The 18,871-nt window shown below is 37.9% G+C and overlaps 1 protein-coding gene across 6 annotated transcripts in view; it reads right to left on the reverse strand.

The window, feature by feature from the left end:
* The window catches only part of dbn1 (drebrin 1), a 66,073-nt gene that overhangs the window by 21,436 nt on the left and 25,766 nt on the right, over positions 1–18,871 (reverse strand). The gene's annotated exons all lie outside the window — the stretch shown is intronic.

Consider the following 18,871-nt stretch of genomic DNA (forward strand, 5'->3'; position numbering starts at 1 on the left):
AGCATTTTGAGCAAAAAAATCCAATTGCGAATCAAATTGTATGGTTCCTGGTGATATCTGGAACAACCAAGATTGTTCAACATGCTCACAACATACCATATAAGTTTCCAAATGAAAGCCTGATTCTGATGCTAATTTTCGCCTGGTTCTGAGTATGCTAATTTGCATGCGAAATTGAGAAGAAATTGCAAGGAAAAATATATATAAAAGATATTTAGGCTGTTGGAAATGTCGTAGGGAGGCAAACAGATGTGTTTAATATCTAATTTATAAAACTTTTACCACAGAAATATCAAAGTCATAATTCCAAATGGCATATTTTGGCTAAGTGACTCATAACTTTAAGAACTGGAGATTTATTTTGCCTACAAATAGATGAAACGGGCCGTTACACATTTAATACCTGCAGTAGGCAGGATCAATTTTCACCTACAGATGATTCTCTAAGTATTCAGGACACACATCAGTTAATCTATGCGCTTTGTGAACCCAGAAGAATGTAATCATCGATAAAAATGATTCAATGATTAGCGTTATTTACATCATTTATTTCATTTGCACACAATAATCCAGCATTTGTTTCGTACATTCTTTCTAAAGCTCAGGGAAGTCACGATTCCGAGGAAAAAAATGGAAAGCTCTCACCACCGGGAGCAAAAACAGTTCATTTTAGGTCAAGGAGGTTGTTAACTCCGAGGGGGAAAAAAACGGCACTACTGTCTGCCACGTGGGAGGAACAATGTAAAGAATTGCTGTTTGTATGTAAGACAAGCACTTGTATGAACACTTCATCTACTTTTATAAGAGAAAATGGGGACTAAATGTGGAATAGGATGTTCAAATACACATAGGTTCCTATGTGGAATTTCTAAACATCACATTACAAATTTAGTCCCCGTTTGCTCTTATAATAACGTCCACTCTTCTGAGAAGATGTTCCTCTAGATTTTGTGGCGATTCATTCAGCCATAAAGGTGTTAGTAAAATCTGATGGAGCACTAATGGAGGCGAGGAGGCCTGGGGTGCAGTCGGTGTTCATTTATCCCAAAGGTCTTTAGGGTTGGAGCTCTATAGGAGGAGATCTTCCACTCCATCCCATTGAAAGCAGATCTTGTACACAGGGGCGTTGTAATGCTGGAACAGGTTTTGAAAAATTTCATGGCACTACATGAAATAAAAAAATAAAAAAATAAAAATATTTTTAATTAAAAAAAAATTTTTATGTAGCTGCTGACAGATTCGATTTACACAAAATACATCTAAAATGGCACTGCTTGGATGCTTTGATTTTATTTATTTTTTTGTGGATCTCATTCTCTTGTTGCTGAGAGGCGTAGGAGTGTGGTGCTATGCTACACAGCACAACAAACGCAAGAACAGAAGGTCTAATGCGTTACGAGGAAACACTACAGATGATGGAGCCCCAAATCCTTTGGGTTTACGGATTGCATCAATTTTTAACAATTCCGAGTGTACAGCGGCAACGTGTTACTGTTTAAAGCAGGATTATAATACTAACATGACAGAATTACACAAATATTTTGAGAATAAATCTTGGGTTAGTAAACTACCGGCGTTTTTATCATCAAACAGACAAGGACTGGAAAATGTATACAGGAAGACGCACAGCCCAAAATACACCATGGTTACTTAAAAGGAATGTAATACCATACTTGAAAGAAACCTGTGGGCAGGACATAAAGTGGTTAGGTGATTGGGCAAATGAAACAAAGCAGAATTAGAATGATAATATTGGATGGACTATACAGATCCTCAAGGAGAAAGTAGAAAATGGTCTCAATACCAATAAGGGTATACCAGGGACACGAAATGTGATTTCAGGGGCACTTGAAGTTCAACTACTGGAGCTGGAGGCTCCTCATTTCCTCATCTATCAGAGATAGCTTTCTCATCTTGACGGGAAGAAGTTGCTAAATCTGGTTGGAGATCGAAGTAACAAAACCAAACATTCTATTCTATTCCGTCTTTTTTTCCCATTACTAATCACCAACTGGTTCAGTTGCCGATGCATTAAAAAATCCAGGCAGAAAAGAACATGAAAATAAAGTGCTAATGTGACCTTTACAACCACACAACAGCCCCAGGATAGAGGTGTAGACTTTTTTTTTTGTGCCTGTGACGCCCCATAGTACTAAATCGATCTGTTCTTCTTGCCTCACCTCGCTCTGCCTGTTTCTCCTATAACTTGTTAATGATCAGCAGCCGCAACCCCGGGGAGAAGTCTTACTCACTCACAAACTAAATATGAGTGTTCCCATCAAGCCCTTGGCCTGATTTAACCTTCGCTCATTCCCAGCCTGTCACCCTGGCCACAATCCAGCAGGGCAAACAGATGAAAAATGAAATCCAAGCACATGAGAACATGGTGAAAGAACGAGTGAAAGATTTGTGTTAGCGTACAGATGAGAAAATAAAGATAACCAAAAACCCATGAAAACAGCTAAGTTCATTATACGTGATCCTGCATAGCTAGCAAGATCCAACGAGTTGATTTCATGCTAACTCAAATAATTTGACTGATTTTACAAAATGTAACTAGCTTGCTTACATTATATGGTTATTTACAAAATGATAGTACAGTAGCTAGCTCCTTTAACAACCTAACAATAAAAATATTTTAAATCTATTTGCAAACTAGCATGCTAATTTAACATGTTCATTTTAAGGGTTAACGCCCTTAACCAGAGCGACGCTAAAAAAAAAAAATCGCTGAGTCTCGATTAATGAATAAATCAACACTGGTTTGCTAGAACTTAAGATACCATCAGCAAAAAACTCTTTTGAGAGAAATTATAGCATTTTTTAAATATAAACAAAGTCAAAACCAACTAGCTAGCTACTTGAACATGCTGAATGGCAAAACTTTACTACCCAGCTGACTGATTTTTAGCTAGTTATCTAATCGAACAAACAAAACTAGCTTGCTAATTCACAAAACTTCACTAGCCAGCTAATAGGGTGAGCTGATTGGAATGAAAATGGTGTTAGTGATTTGTAATAACCAAAAGCAAAAAAATAAAAAACTTAAGCATGTTCTGCTGTTTAAGATAAAGAATAAGAGTACGTGTGTTAAAAAAAATGGGGCTTTTTGTGATGCTGTTCCATGAATAACGTTAATTATTATGTACAGTATCAATATGTATATTTCACTATTTCTATTTGAACTCAGTGAGTGACAGAAATACAGAAGGACTAGCAGAGGCGAGAGTTTTCTGCTGTTGAGATATAAATAAGTCTCTTCTGAAGCAGACTCGTTATTATTCATACAAGCATCCTTTGACCTAGAAATGCAGCTAGGAACGGCAGTAAGCTCGAAGCGTGGTATGCACAGGGTAGCGAGCGGGGGGCCTCCGCCATTGTGCTCCAGTGTGGGAATGATACCAACATGCTAAATAGCCCCCAAAGCTCCACAGAAATGAGAAACAGGCTGTGTGCAGAGAAAACAAGCGCTGCCTGGTGTCTTTTCTTGGATGTATATTTACACGGTGGATCCTAGGTTTAAGTAAACCTTATACGGAGTCGCAAAGCCAAACGGGCAGAGGGACCAATCAGACCAGCAGCTAAAAAACATCATGGCTTCCGTTCTGTTCGGAATTGATTTTTGATTACGTCATACATTCCACATGCCCGGGCGCCATCTATTTTAATCTGATCGCTCAAAATACTGTAATAATGGGGCGAACTGTTTTGTTTTTTTCTGGCAACCCATAGCCATTGAACATTTCTAAAGCCTTGCAAACAAAAATAACTTTAAATTTGAGAACTTCGCTATATATCCTTTTTAATGGGAACAACCAGTCATTCAATCTTTCATTCAGTAAGTCAATTAACTAATCACATGGTGCCAGAAATTCTATGTGAAATATGTGAAATATCTGAATGGCCAAGGAATGTGATTTTAGTGACTTTTTACTGTGGCACCATTGTTGTGTGCCAGACAGGGAATGTGTGTATTTCTGAAACGCCTGAGTTTGTTTTTTTCCACAGAGTGTGTATATATATATATATATATATGCAGGTAGTTGGTTTGAAAAAGGCAAATGAAGAGGCCAAAGGAAACGGATGATCCGCTGTGGTGACCCCTAACGGGAGCAGCTGAAAGAAGAAGATATACAGCGTGGTGTGGAAAACAAAAAACATCCATTACTGCTTTTGATTTCTGCTTTCAGGCTAACAGTAAGGCTACAGTTATGTGAATCCAAAATGTTTAGTTTTTCAATATGATATAATGTTAAATCTTAAAACAAGGCCATATATGATTTTGTAAAACAAAAAAGTGTCATTTTAATCAAGGAGAGTGGCGCTCAGCAAATTGATCATTTTACTGAAAGCACAGAACCATTGAACCAACAAGGACACGAATGCAACCCATGTGATTAATTAACAGTCAGCCCTTAAGGTCAACCTGCATGAGCATTCACTTTGGTGCACCTGACTTTTCCGGCCATATGTGGTTCTTCCCCAAACTCCAAACACATCGTTAAAGGCACACTAATTTAGATGTGGTAGAATTTCACTTTCTCTTCACGTGAACTAGGAGACCCAAACCTGTTCCAACATGACAATTCGGCGGCGCACAACGCCAGTCAATGAAGATCTGCTTTCCGTGGAAGATCTCCTGCAATAGAGCTCCAATACTATTGCACACCTATGGGATGAATGTGAATGCTGACTGCACCCCAGGCCTGCTCAAATTCTCACCTACATCAGTACATGACTTTAATTACAGCCTTGTAGCTGGATAAATCTCCACCAATCTCCACAAAAACTGATGGAACATCTTCCCAGAAGAGTGGAGCTTATTATAAAAAGCAAATTGTGTTCACAAAGAAGAACATAGCAATCTTATGATCGGGTGTCCACAAACTTTTGGCCATACAGTGTATTTATAAAATACATCGTCTTAATGAGGAGAAAAATCAGGGCAAACACGCAAACACACACACACACACACACACACACACACACACACACACACACATCAAGCACTAATTCAATGCAGCATTGAAGTGTTTTTGTGAATATATATATATATATATATATATATATATATATATATATATATAAATAAACAGCAGAAGTCAGCAAAAAGACTTCCCTTCCCTAGAGCAACGTAGGAAATCAAAAATCTCTGAATCTGTGATTAAATTAAAAAGAAAGCTGACCCAGATGGAACAAGAAAAAAAAGTTTGTCTTTTCTTTTTTCCAGGCCCTTGTAAGGAAAAGTTTTCACGTTAATTGGATTCGTCACTGACGCCGTTCGCTTTGAAGAAAATCAGAGGGATCCGGAGAAACAGCAGTTATGCTCAACTTTCCCCTTTTGTCATGTTTTTATTCCGAGCTGTTTTTCTCTCACAGAGGAAATCATGATGAAATCACGGCGCGTGGATAAACGGGTCACAGGTCCGTGTTCAGGACCCACCGTTACAGGTTACATGATAAATATCTACTTCTGTTTCCTGTGCATAACCTACATTGGTTTTGCGATGCTTTGCTCAAGCTCGTTCCTCTAAGACACAATAAACACACATTAAAAATTAACAAATAGTTCGAATCACTAATTTTACCTTCTGAGCAAAAATCCAATGCCTTAACCACTGTGCTGTCACATTCCCTAGCTAGCAAACATTGACCAGGCCTTAACTGTCGCATTATTTGGATTATTTGCGTAATAACAGTAGATATCTTGGACATCAAACTCATAAGATTAGCATAACACTTTGAAATATCCTAGCTATTAGTATGCTAGCATATTACTTTATAATAAGGTAGCATAACACTATAAAATATGCTAGCTATTACCTTTTGGTATTATTTATATTTCTGTACATGCAGATTAGTATTTTGGTCCACCCAAGATGGCCACCCCAATAAAGAAATAAAAAAGTAAACCCAAAAAATTGATTATTAGCATGTCTAGACTGTAACAAAATAATTGTATACACAACTAATAGAAGAAATTAGAATGATATTATGCTAGGGTTCAATTCTATATAAAAAAAAAAGGGGGCTTTAAAAACATAAATTAAATAAATAAATAAAAAAGTCTAAAGAAAAGCATCATATGGGTAGGCCATGCCAGAGCCAGAGCCACAAACACACACAACAGAACCTTAACAACTACACAACAAATCCTTAGAGGTTAAATCAAGACACTAATTAAGCGTGAAACACAAAACAGGTGAGTGAAATTAAAAGGTATGTAAAAAGATCATGTGATCTGTTGTAGGCTGTTGGGGCTGATGGGAAACGGAGTCCAAAGCGTCCAAATGGTGTCTGTGCATCTTTTCAATGTTGAATACTCAATAAATACAGATAAAATAAATATCTATAATATAAATTGTGTCAAGTTTGTTATTGTTTTTGTCATTTCTACCATGTGCTGAAGGTGTCATGGTCATGTGGAATTGCAAAATACATCCTAAGAGGAAGTCCATTTGGTTTCAGTTCACTGTTCTGCCAAAAAAAATCAAAAACAGTACTGAGACTAAGATCATCGTTTCCTGTTTTAGAGGCTCAAAGTTTGGAGATTTCAAAACCTCGAAAATAATATCAGCACGTTTCTGACTATACCTCATCTGAAATCAGGTCAATCAGAACTTGATATTAAATGAATGAAGAAATAAAAGAGGATAAACTAAACCTTCATGCGATTGTAGAAACATTACATGCACAAAGAGAGAAAAAAAATCATGGATTCCCTGAAAACTCAAACCAGTCCTTCGTTATAGAATCAAAAGTCCAGGGGGTGAAGCTAGACTTCATCCAACTCCTCCTACAACCAATTCCAGATCTTCGTGGAAGGTTAACATTTATTTATATAGGAGATGTACACCAATCACGCATAACATTATGGCCACTGATCAGCATAACATTATGACCACCTGCCTAATATTGTGTTGGACCCCCTTTTGCTGCTAAAACAGTTCTGCATTTTGAGCTACAGGAGCTCGTCTGTTGGATCGGACCACACGGACCAGCCTTCGTTCCCCATGTGTACAAATAAGCCTCTGTCACCCATGACCCAGTCGCTGACCACTTTTGAAAGACTGGGGACACCCTACATGAGCTGCAGTTTTGAGATGCTCTGACCCAGTCGTCTAGACGTCACAATTTGTTAAACTCGCTCAAATCCTTATGCTCGCCCATTTTTCCTGCTTCCAACACGTCAACTTTGAGGACAAAATGTTCACTTGCTGCCTAAAATGTTTTTATATGATATTTTAGCCAATTGTATTAAAACCTAGTGTAAAGATTTGTCATTGAGTCTTTGTATATTGCTAAATAACATTATTTGCTTTCAGGTCAATTTTGTTTTTACAAGAAAACCTATTCTAAAATGAAAGGAAAATGGGGAAGGGACAGGAAGTATTGATTTGGCCTGTGGAGGGCACACAGAGAGAAACAAAGAGATAAAGAAAGAACAAGGAGGTATAGGATGTCGTGTTCTCTAAACCGTCACACAACTCCGACACTGACAACCGTCTGTAGGACAAAAGGAGGACAACGAAAAGTGGATGAGATTACGATTAATATATATACTGATATATATCAGATATTGATAAATATTACGATTGCAGCATTAGAGCAAAAACACACTTGCATTCATTCAATATTGCATTCATAGCTCATGATTGGAGCTGTCGCAACTCTGCTGCTTGTCCTCAATTCTCCAAATTAAGAGATTAATCGACTTATTCATGATGGGAAGCTCCTTTTACTATTAAAGAAAACAGAGAGATAGATAAAGAGAGGGGGGGGGGTTTAAAGTGGGGACGGTGAATGGAAAAAACAGAAATCGATTCAAGCGTTCTAAACACTACAATGGACATCTGCTTCCGTGCACCCGTTAGCCTGCTGGGAGAAGATCTTATACCAGAATCACCACAGGGAGCCTGACACGTGCACACACACAATTCCCATCTCCCTTCCTTCCTGCTCCTCACTTGCAACACACGTCAGGACAAGCCCTTTCCTCCACCATTCAACCCCCCCCCCCACCCCACCCCCCCCACCCCCATGGTCCATCACCAAGGTAACCAACAGCAGCCCTGTAATTACCATGGTGATGGCAAAGCAGAGACGTCTGTGTGTCTGTCTGGTTTCCTGTCTTTCTGACTGTCTAAGTGTTTGCACAACCCGCGATGTTTCAAACACACAGCTGCGACAGAGAGCTCGAGTGCTTCACCAGAGGACGGATGCACCGCACTTCAAAAGACCTGCATACAAAAACATCTGCCCCACTTTCCTGCTTTCGGGGTCATCTCATAGGGTGGGCAAAAAGGGGTGGTCCTACAGGGCCTCGCTCCCGGGTAGGGGTTGGGTTAACCGGCTGAAAATGTGTGAAATGGATTTTGATGAAGAATAAAGAGAGGACGGAGACAAAGCTTGACGTTCTGGAGAGGTTCTGTGAGGAGGCGTGGTTTTGGATTCCTTGCTGTGTATTGTCTAATTCAATGCTGTTGCATTGCGGTGGCAATAACTGTGATGCACATTGTTTTGTATAATATAAAAAAAATATGTTTTTATTGTCTTAGAACAAATCTATAAAGGTTTGAATGGTCACATGTTTTAAGGGTGAGATTAAATCATTGTAAAGATCATTTTTCTGTAGCAAGACAAAAACGTAACTGGTGAAACACGCAGCAAACTGAGTTGTTTACGCAAAAGAGACATGAAAAAAATGATAATAGGAACATTAAAGTCATAATTAATCATAATACTTTGGATACTGAAGTAAATTTGAAGGCAAATACTTTTGTACTTTTACTTAAGTAATGGTTTAATGGGACACTTTTACTTTTACTGGAGTCACAATTTACCCAGAGTGTATTTCTACTTTAATTCAACTACATGGTTTCACCACTGTCCACAATCCCGCCTTGTGCTTCTTGCTCAGACCTAAGAAATTCTGTCACAGCAAAAATGTGAAGTAATGAATTAGCATGCGCGGCACTGCCTCCTGAGATCATTGGAGTGTCCTGAGAAGTTTGGCCTATTTTCGCGTGAGCCACTGCCCTCTTTGCCAAGATTAGCAGGCCAGTTTTCGGCTTTGTAAGTCCAGTGTGTGTGTGTGTGTGTGTGTGTGTGTGTGTGTGTGTGTGTGTGTGTGTGTGTGTGTTTGTGTGTGTGTATGGCTAAGACAGTTTTTTTATGCTTTATCAGCTCCTTACTCTTCTTGCACAGGTTTGGCTCCAGTCCCTGGAATAGTAAGTACTCATTTGGGGACACACTGTGTGCATTATTCAGACAAGAGCAGCTCAGAATGGCGACCCCCCCCCCCCATCCTTTAGAAAAAAACCAAAAAAGGGTTAGGAATCCACCACGCCCCTTTCCCCACTGCCACCCCAAACCATCACCATCCTTCTCATCCTTTACACTGAAAAACCGAGAGGCCAAAAAGAACCTGCATCACAGTGAACCCATTCTCTCTCAGAGTCTGACATGCTTCTATTACTTTGTTTTCGTGGACCACACAGAGGCACAGACTCGGCTCACACACACACACACACACACACACACACACACACACACACACACAACCATTGACGAGCATGTACCTCCTTGCTGTCATGGCGACGAAGACCCCCCCCATCTTTCTTCCACACCGTATACATGAGGGAATAGTGTTCTTTCACACCACTGTACCTAAAATGGCTCTGATGCAATTACATGCAATGACAAGGATTTCAGAAGCTGTGGATTCAGCTGGCTGTGGATATCCAAAAACCGAACCGAACCTGATGTGACTTGATGGTAAATGTATTCAGGATTTTTAAAAGCATGGATGAACACATCTGTGGGCCGACCGACTGTAACTGAAAATGAATTGTCAATGTATAAATATTTATATTCTAATCGCAATTTCTGTACTCTGGGGGATAAATGCAAATTAGTTTGCCATTGTATATTGTCGGGGTTCCATCATACATTATCATACATTGTATATTGTCGGGGTTCCATCATACATTATCATACATTATGGTTTTAAAATGAAAACAAACAAACAAACAAAAATGACTATAAAAACTTGTAGTCACACTGAAGGCATCAAGGGCTATTTGACCAAGAAGGAGAGTGATGGGGTGCTGCGCCAGATGACCTGGCCTCCACAGTCACCGGACCTGAACCCAATCGAGATGGTTTAGGGGTGAGCTGGGCCGCAGAGTGAAGGCAAAAGGGCCAACAAGTGTCAAGCATCTCTCGGGGAACTCCTTCAAGACTGTTGGAAGGCCATTTCAGGTGACTACCTCTTGAAGCTCATCAAGAGAATGCCAAGAGTGTGCAAAGCAGTAATCAAAGCAAAAGGTGGCTACTTTGAAGAACCTAGAATATGACATTTTTCAGTTGTTTCACACTTTTTTGTTATGTATATAATTCCATATATAATTCCACATGTGTTCATTCATAGTTTTGATGCCTTCAGTGTGAATCTCCAATTTTCATAGTCATGTAAATAAAGAAAACTCTTTGAATGAGAAGGTGTGTCCAAACTTTTGGTCTGTACTGTATATATATATATATATATATATATATATATATATATATATATATATATATGTGAATTTGAATTATATGTGGATCAGAGCTTTATATCAAATTCTAATTCTAATTTTATTTGTCACACAAATACATAAAGAGTATGACATATAGTTAAATGCTTTATTATGACTGTCCAACTTGTAAACATGAAAGAAATACAATATAAGTTCAAAAATAAAAGAGTAAAACTAACGTAAAAATAAATAAAGTAATTATAAAAGTATATTAAAATATAATCTGACATTAAATATAAGTATGAATAAAAAATATATATATTTACTATATATATTATATAATATATATACAAAAAGACGGGCAAAAAAAGTATATAGATGTATATACATACATGATTTAACAGAAGGAATGGATGGATATATATGACAGAAGAACAGATTAAAGTGACTCATTGTGATGTAATTGTCATTCAAGTGTCCATGTGCTTGTGCTCCACTAGTGCAAGTAATGCAAATAATAGTGAATATTTGTATTCACTATTAACGTGAAAAAAATATTCACTTTTATGTAAGGTCGTCTAACTAGCTAGAATTGTACATAAATGGTTACATTGGATGTCACTTTGATCACAATTTTTACCCTCGGAATCTTAGATGCCTCACTTTTGGCCTAATGTACATAAAATCTACATATGAGATTTAAATATTTAAGATTTTTATGTAAAATCCTGTTTTCTTTTCAAAATCACTTTGAAATACATGTTTAAAAGCTCAAATATAACCACTATATAGAGTAATACATATTTATTCATTTCTTTCATTCAATACTTTTATTTCCATTAGAGGTTCCCTTTTCTTTTCTTCAGATCTTCCCGATTCATCCCAACGCCTAACCTCTGGATAGAGTTTTCTTCAAATGGAGACCACTCTGTGTGGGATAGTTGCGCATGAACAGCCTTAAGATCCATGAAGTTACTGAGCAACTCATGAAGGATGGATTTGAACTGTAATTATTATCAACAGTCCTACAATGAACAGTTCTGCATTTAAGTGTCTATCATTGAACACATCAATATTTATGGAAGTGTAATGAATGGACATACGGTGTTGAGGATGAGGTTTCCTTTCGAGTCTGGTTCCTCTCAAGGTTTCTTCCTCATGCCACCTCATGCCAGTTTTTCTTTCACCACAGTCGCCACTGGTTCGCTCATTGGGGATCAACTTACAGTTATAAGGAACAAACTTATAGGCGCTATAAAACATGGAGCGATTTTAGACAAATTGATCCAGAATAAATGTAGACGTAGACTTATACACTCTTTTATACAACTTTCTAAACTCTTTATCTCTGTAAAGCTGAGACAATGTCCATTTTTAAAAGCGCTCTCAATAATAAAAATTTATCGAATTGATTTATATTTGGAAGGAAGCCTGGATTGTAGGAATGTCGAAGGCTGTCGGATATGTCCAACACAAAGGTGTAAATCCATACAGGCAATTTTACAGCTTTTGTCTGAGAGGGTTTTGACTGCTATTACATCTCAGAGCTGTCGAAAGGGAATGCAGACAATCTGATAAAAGTGAGAATCCAAAGTTCCTGACATGAAGCACACTTGGCAGCTGTTAGAGTGTGAGATTGTCTTGATATCTGGAATTCTGAAAAAAAAAAAAATCTGAATTCAAGAACCATATGCTCAAAGCTGGAATTACAAGCTACACGAGCTCTGGAGACATGAGACCGCCCCTTATGCTACTTTTCCGACACATGCCAGACATGGACAGTATTTCAACTCGATTTTCTCACCTGTCACATTTCTTCACCGATTTACACCAGAGAAATGAGTTTAAGACAAAAAATCTTACATGTGTTAAGCTTTTTCCCCTTTTCCTGTATTGCAGGAGAACATTACTCCATATTACAGCTATTCAGCTTCAAATATTCAGTTATAGCTTTACGCTTTAAGAAACAATAGTCTTCCAAATGTGGTATTTTTAAAAGTGGTGTTTCCTATAGTGTTGATGGATTCTCCATTCTGATTGGTCGATAGCTGTTGGCTTATGTATAACATCATAGCAACTATTGAGCAGTTTCGAAGCAAATCACAGTTTTGTATTATTGCACTTATTCTAATACATTGTCGTTTCCATAGTAACAACATACACATGGATGAGTTGGTTTTTTGGAAGGAGTCTCCAGTCCTAGACGCTTCGTAACAAGTCAGTCTTTAAAACAATGGTGCTTTAAACAAAGCTGGTCACCGTATTAGCTTTAAGAGAGGGAGGAAAAACAGAATGCTGTTTATAGCTGCTATAATGCAAGTGATAATAGGAACAAATTCGTTTCGTGGACTTTCCAAAGCCAATGAAATACTTCAAGACATCTTTTATTCCTTATGTACACTATGATGCTCTGTTTATATCTTGCATTATGGCTTATATGCAGGACTCCAGTTCATAAATATGGTTCAGGATGTAAAAAGAAAAAAGCAACGCAAATGCTAATGTAATCAGAATAAGGTCAGGCTCAGCATTATGACTGTAAAATGTCCTAATGTCTCCCTATGGATCATCAGCGCTTCTCCTTTTCCCTGCAAGGAAAAAACATTTCATGGATCCGTTGAGCACAAAGCCTTTTGTCATGGTTGGAGGAGAAAAAAAACGAGGGGGTTGGGATGCGCTGGTCAGATTACGTCACCCTCTGGCCTTTTAGAGACAAAAATGAAATCACTTCCCTTTGCAGGAGTTTCAGGGGAACAGCGGGATGGAGGGATGAAGGGACGAAGGGATGGGGAGTGTCGGAATACATTTCTTCGGTCTGGGAATGTGTGATGAGTAAGAATGTTCAGGGAACTGAGCCTGTGAGCTGGGAAAGTACTGTAGCCTTATATAGTCATGGCTACAGCAAACGTCTAAGCAAAAGAGCTGTGTTGAGCAGAAAAGAAATTCGAGACCAAATGCATTTGGTTTCAATAAATAGAGCCATGATTGCACATACACACCTCTCATACTGAGGTACTCATATCCATTATATCAAGCAGTGTTAGACAAGGTTAAGGAGTAATTACTGTTAATTGTGGTGATTACACACAGCAGGTCAAGTAACTTTGGGGTTTAGAGAGACCGGTGAGTGGGCAGAAGAGGGTCTGGAGACAAACTGAGCCCAGATGAGCCCAGATGCGAGGAGTCTTGTTGGATATCTACTTTCACAGCTGAAAGAACATCTTAGCCTTTTTTCTTATTGGTTTCAGGGTCTCCAGAGACTGCAGGTCAGAGTGAGCAGCTCGAACATCTGTGGCTTTCAGGAAAAGCAATATGTCTGTGTGCATGTGTGGGATGTGCAACACTTTAGTATATTAGACAGTAATATTATAATGTGAATGTACTTTACTGAAATATTTCCATTTCGAGGAGACTGTTACTGTAACTTCACTCTATTTCAAAATCAAATATTTGACTTTTTTACTTAACTACATTTTGAGAAATCAGTCGTTCCTTTTTATTTATGAGGCGCTTGGTGTATCTACTGATCACCAACATACAGTTCAGCATCAGTTCAACATCAAGCAGAACATTTAGAGAGGAATAAATGATGAAGAAACTCCTGACTTGAATTTGCAAGTAGTTTTTGTGCTCATGATACTTTTAATAGATAGATCAGTGTGTTAAGAATAACATTTTCTTTTCACATTGTTCACATTAAAGCTGTAAAAAAATCATTGGATACTTAAGTACATTTGAAGGCAAATACTATTGTACTTTTACTTAAGTTTGAAGGGACACTTTTACTTTTACTGGACTCATATTTTACAGAAGTGTCTCCACTTTAACTCAACTACATGGTTTATGTACTTCATTCACCACTGCTTAATGAATACTCATACACGATATTGTGTAAATATTTACTTATTGCTTGTCAGAACAAATGACAGAAAATATATATAAAGAATTAATTTCAGCTCCTGACGGCTAAAAACACGGCTACTTTAGCTACAGTTTAACCAGTAACTCGACTAAGTTTTCTCATGATCAAGCATGTTAATATCCCTACAACATCCCTGGGTGCTTTTAGATTTCTGATGTTTGACAGAGACATTAACGGTCTAGACCATGATTTTATGCACTCCACAGCTTCAACATGATTGGCTGATCAGGTTTAGAGATGTTGGACTTCTGATTGGTAGGTTGTACACTGTTGCCACTGCTGGGACGTTAGCGCTCAACCTTTCAGTTGTACAAATTGCAATGAGGGTCTGCCAGATGCTGTAACCGTGATTGCATCAAATGTGTTCCTATTAAAATGGCCATGTTAGATATTACGGACTGTATTTATTCTGTTTCACAGTGATATAATGTAGACGCAAGACCACGGGTGGAGGTGATGGCTTTGTGGTTAAAATGTTGGACTTCTGAGAAGGTTGTGAGTTCAAATCCCAGCACCACCAAGCTGCCCCTGCTGGGCCCCTGAGCAAGGCCCTTAACCCTCAACTGCTCAGTTTTACAAATGCCAAATACCATAAATCTCATGTGTTAAGTAAGAGCGTTCATGTTATTCGAGTGCTACAGCAAATGCTAAGTCGTAGAATAATTCTGACAACTAAGCTTATTTACGCGCACACACACACACACGCACACGCACACACACACACACACACACACACACACACACACACACACACATGCATTTGTCATTTAGCTAGAGGATGTATGTAAAAATGAATTCCCTTCACAAGGTTGTCTATAATAAGGGTCTCAATTTCCGCGTCCGTTTGTAGATCTCACACTCTGAATAAATCAATTGAAAAAGCACTTCACATCATGGCTTCTGTGTGGAGTCATCTGGATCACGATGAATATCTCAGAACCTAAGTCTTGAGCCTTCTTCACATCACTGCAGCTGTGGCTATTTAAAAAAAAAAAAAGGGAAACCCAGGATAGATAGTGATAGTGTGTGGATTGAAAAGGACTGCAAAAAAAAAAATATTATAGCGAACGCAGAAGCTCAATCCTCATTACCCAGATTGTGCAGAAAGCTGAATGAAAAGCTGACCTAACCCCCTGTGTGTGTGTGTGTGTGTGTGTGTGTGTGTGTGTGTGTGTGTGTGTGTGTGTGTGTGTGTGTGTGTGTGTTGCTTGGATCTGCCTCTTGGGTTCCATACTGTAGATCATACATCATACATCATACGTCACTCCATTTGAAGTCAGAATTCAAGCTGAGATGCAGGAGATTACAAGAGGAGAAATCGTAAACCTCGTGAATTGATGAAGCAGGCTGGATCTCGTTCTCCAGCCGTGTGAAAATCGCACCATTTCTATTTCCAGCTCCTGATTTTTTCAGGATTTTTTTCTCCTTCCTGTCACATCACTACCGCAGTCAGTCAGCCGAGCTATTTCAGTCCCTGCTGGTTTTGTTCTGACTTCGCTGTGCACCCGATTGTGCACGGCTTTTCTTTTCACGTTCAGCAAAACGGAAATAACCAAGCACTTCTCCTGCACTAATGACCAGAGAAGGAATTCGGAATGTTATATATATATTCCAGCATCTAACTGCAGTTACAGTGTTGGAGTAAAACGCAAAGTTTAAAATTTTATAAGTGCTATTATCCTTAGAATGTTTTGCTCTCAGAAATATAAACACCTGAGCAATGGAACTTGTTTTAAAACTAATTTGATTAAAATCAGAATAAAATTGAGTACATGTGAACACTTTTCCTAAAGTAATAAACCACAAAAGATCCTCGTTCTGACCTTTAAGTTACTGAAGTATTACTTAATTCAATTTTTTCTTTCTTAAAAAGAAATCATAAATGGCAAGGCGTTTCCTTTACCTACCAAGTAGGAATGAAATATCAGACTTTAAAATCAGCTAGCAAAGCTAAATTTAAAAAGATTTAGCGATTAGCAAAAAAGATTTGTGGGCATTAGCTACATAGTTACTTTTAAGTTATCGGCATGTTAATTTAGCTAGCTAGTTACATTTAAAAAACATTAGCTAGAAAGTTAGGCTTTAGATATTAGCTTGTCAAATAAGCTAGCTAGTTACGTTTGGTAGAGTAGCTTTTAAAATTACCTAGTTTGTTAGGTTTTTACATTAGTTTGTTAGATGAAATATTTACATTATGTTGTTGAATTAGCTAGCATTTTGAAACTGCTAGCTGGTTACATTTTGTTATATTGTTAGCTTGTTATATTAATAAGCTACTATTCAGTTTAAATAGCTTGTTATTTCTGTAAAATAACATTTTAATTACCTACATCGTAAACATTTTTACATTAGCCTGTTAATTATTTAGTATTTAGTATAATTAGCTTGTTATATTAGCTAGCTAGTTTTTTTTTTTTTTTTTTTTTTTACCTTAGGTTGTTGATTTAGCTAACAATTTTTTACATCACTTTGTTAAAACTGCTAGCTGGTTACATTTTGGACATTAACTTGCTAAATTAGCTGGCAATTTATGTTTTGTACATTAACCTTTTAAAATTTGATAGCTAGTTAGTTTTCATTGCCAATGTGCCGTCGCATTCATTCGCAAATGTTCAATTAACATTTAAGCTAACAAAGAAGGCAAAGTCTAGTGTGAGTTAGCATAACTTTGTATTTATGATTGATAGCTTCTCAGACTAGCTAATAGTTTTTGGTCAGCACTTTTCTACTCATATAAGCTCGAGTATGTTTACATATAGATGCTTTTTTAACTTGTCTTTTATTAAAACACGTTTGTTTTATTGGATTTTCATTAAGTACATCTACACAGCTTCCCTGTACCATGTGTGCACACTGTGCAATATGAGGAGACAGCTAATTTTAGGATCCAAAGCTACTGTATTGTCTGCATCAGTAACAACCTTGCATCATTTCCTTCCAAAAGCCTTCAGTTTGGTGTATTCATGATCCATTAACATGTTCTGAGGGGAAAAAAGGAATTGTTTATATAGTTTCTAGAGAATTTATCATTGCAAACACTACACCATGATTTTTTAATTATCATTTACTTCATTTATTTTTTTTACTGCCCACTCAACATAGCTTTATCACACCATACTATTAACAATGGGGGTGATATAGCACTAAAGCACATGTGGAAATACAGTCTGTGAAATTCCCAACATAATATTCAGTCCTTTGCAAGTTTCATTCTGTATGCAGTGTTTGTTTCCCAATGCAGTAAGCATTTCTTCCACCAGGAGACAGTGTGAATGTTTCTTCTCCAGCCTCAGTGACCTCACTAGAACTGACCGCTGAACATACACAATATGGAGCAGCCATGCCAAGAGCAGATGGTCAGCTGTAAATAAAGTCTGGGGAAGAGAACCACGAACAAAACCCGTTCCTCTGCACCCGTTGCCAAGGGCCTGTCAAAAAAACCAAAGTGTGACCACTTATTCTCCTCGACGAGTTCAGACTCCCCCTGCGAAATCTACATGGAAGACATCAGACGAATCGACTCCCCATGCAGCATGAGGATAATCAGGTTTTGAGACGCTGACGCTCCCAGAGAGCTGCGTAAAACTGTCAAAACACAATGTTCTCGCTCCTCAGAACTCATACTGATGTTCAACCAAGTTATGCAGGATGAGATTGGACCTAATACTATACCCTTTCAAAAGTACTGACTCCTGTGTTCTGCAGACCAGCTGGAAGTTTTTTCTTGCCTGGATGGATTCATGGTACGCTATTAAAACTTCTCAGAGGTATCTATTTATTTAAATAAATAGTTTACATATGAGGTGTAAGTAAACATTACATTTATACAAATATAAATGTAAAAGGTTTGCCTGAAAAGATCACAGGACATCTGGTTGAGACTAGAGGCTTGCTTCAAGACTGCAACAAAAAAGTTTTTATATACATGCATTCAGATCATCTTGATTAGTACAATGCATTTGCAGCATCCTTAGTAACTGCCTGGTCAGGATCACTGTGGTTTAAATTACACTTATAACTCGTTTTTATTTTGCGAAAACTGACCATCTAAATCCAGAGGTGGACAGTAAGGAAATAAATGTAATTGGTTACTGTACTTAAGAAGCTATTTCACGTTTCTTTACATTAATAAAATATTTACCTAACTCACCTATATGGTTTGTGTACTTCGTCCACCACTGACTAAATTCACAATAATGAATGTGTGAGAGGGGGCCGGTCAGTCACTACGGCCATGCTAGCATAGTCATAGTGTAAATAGGATGAATAGGATTAACAGGGTTAGTTAGCCACGCCCATTATGTTCATTTTTTATCACCACATTATCTGTGTAAAGCTGCTTTGAGACAATGTTCATTGTTAAAAGCGCTATACAAATAAAAATGAATTGAATTGAATTATCAGGTGAAATCTGAATACACAGATAGTGTCT

This window comes from Silurus aristotelis, assembly GCF_946808225.1.
Source record: "Silurus aristotelis genome assembly, chromosome: 16".
NCBI classification, from domain to species: Eukaryota; Metazoa; Chordata; class Actinopteri; order Siluriformes; family Siluridae; genus Silurus; species Silurus aristotelis.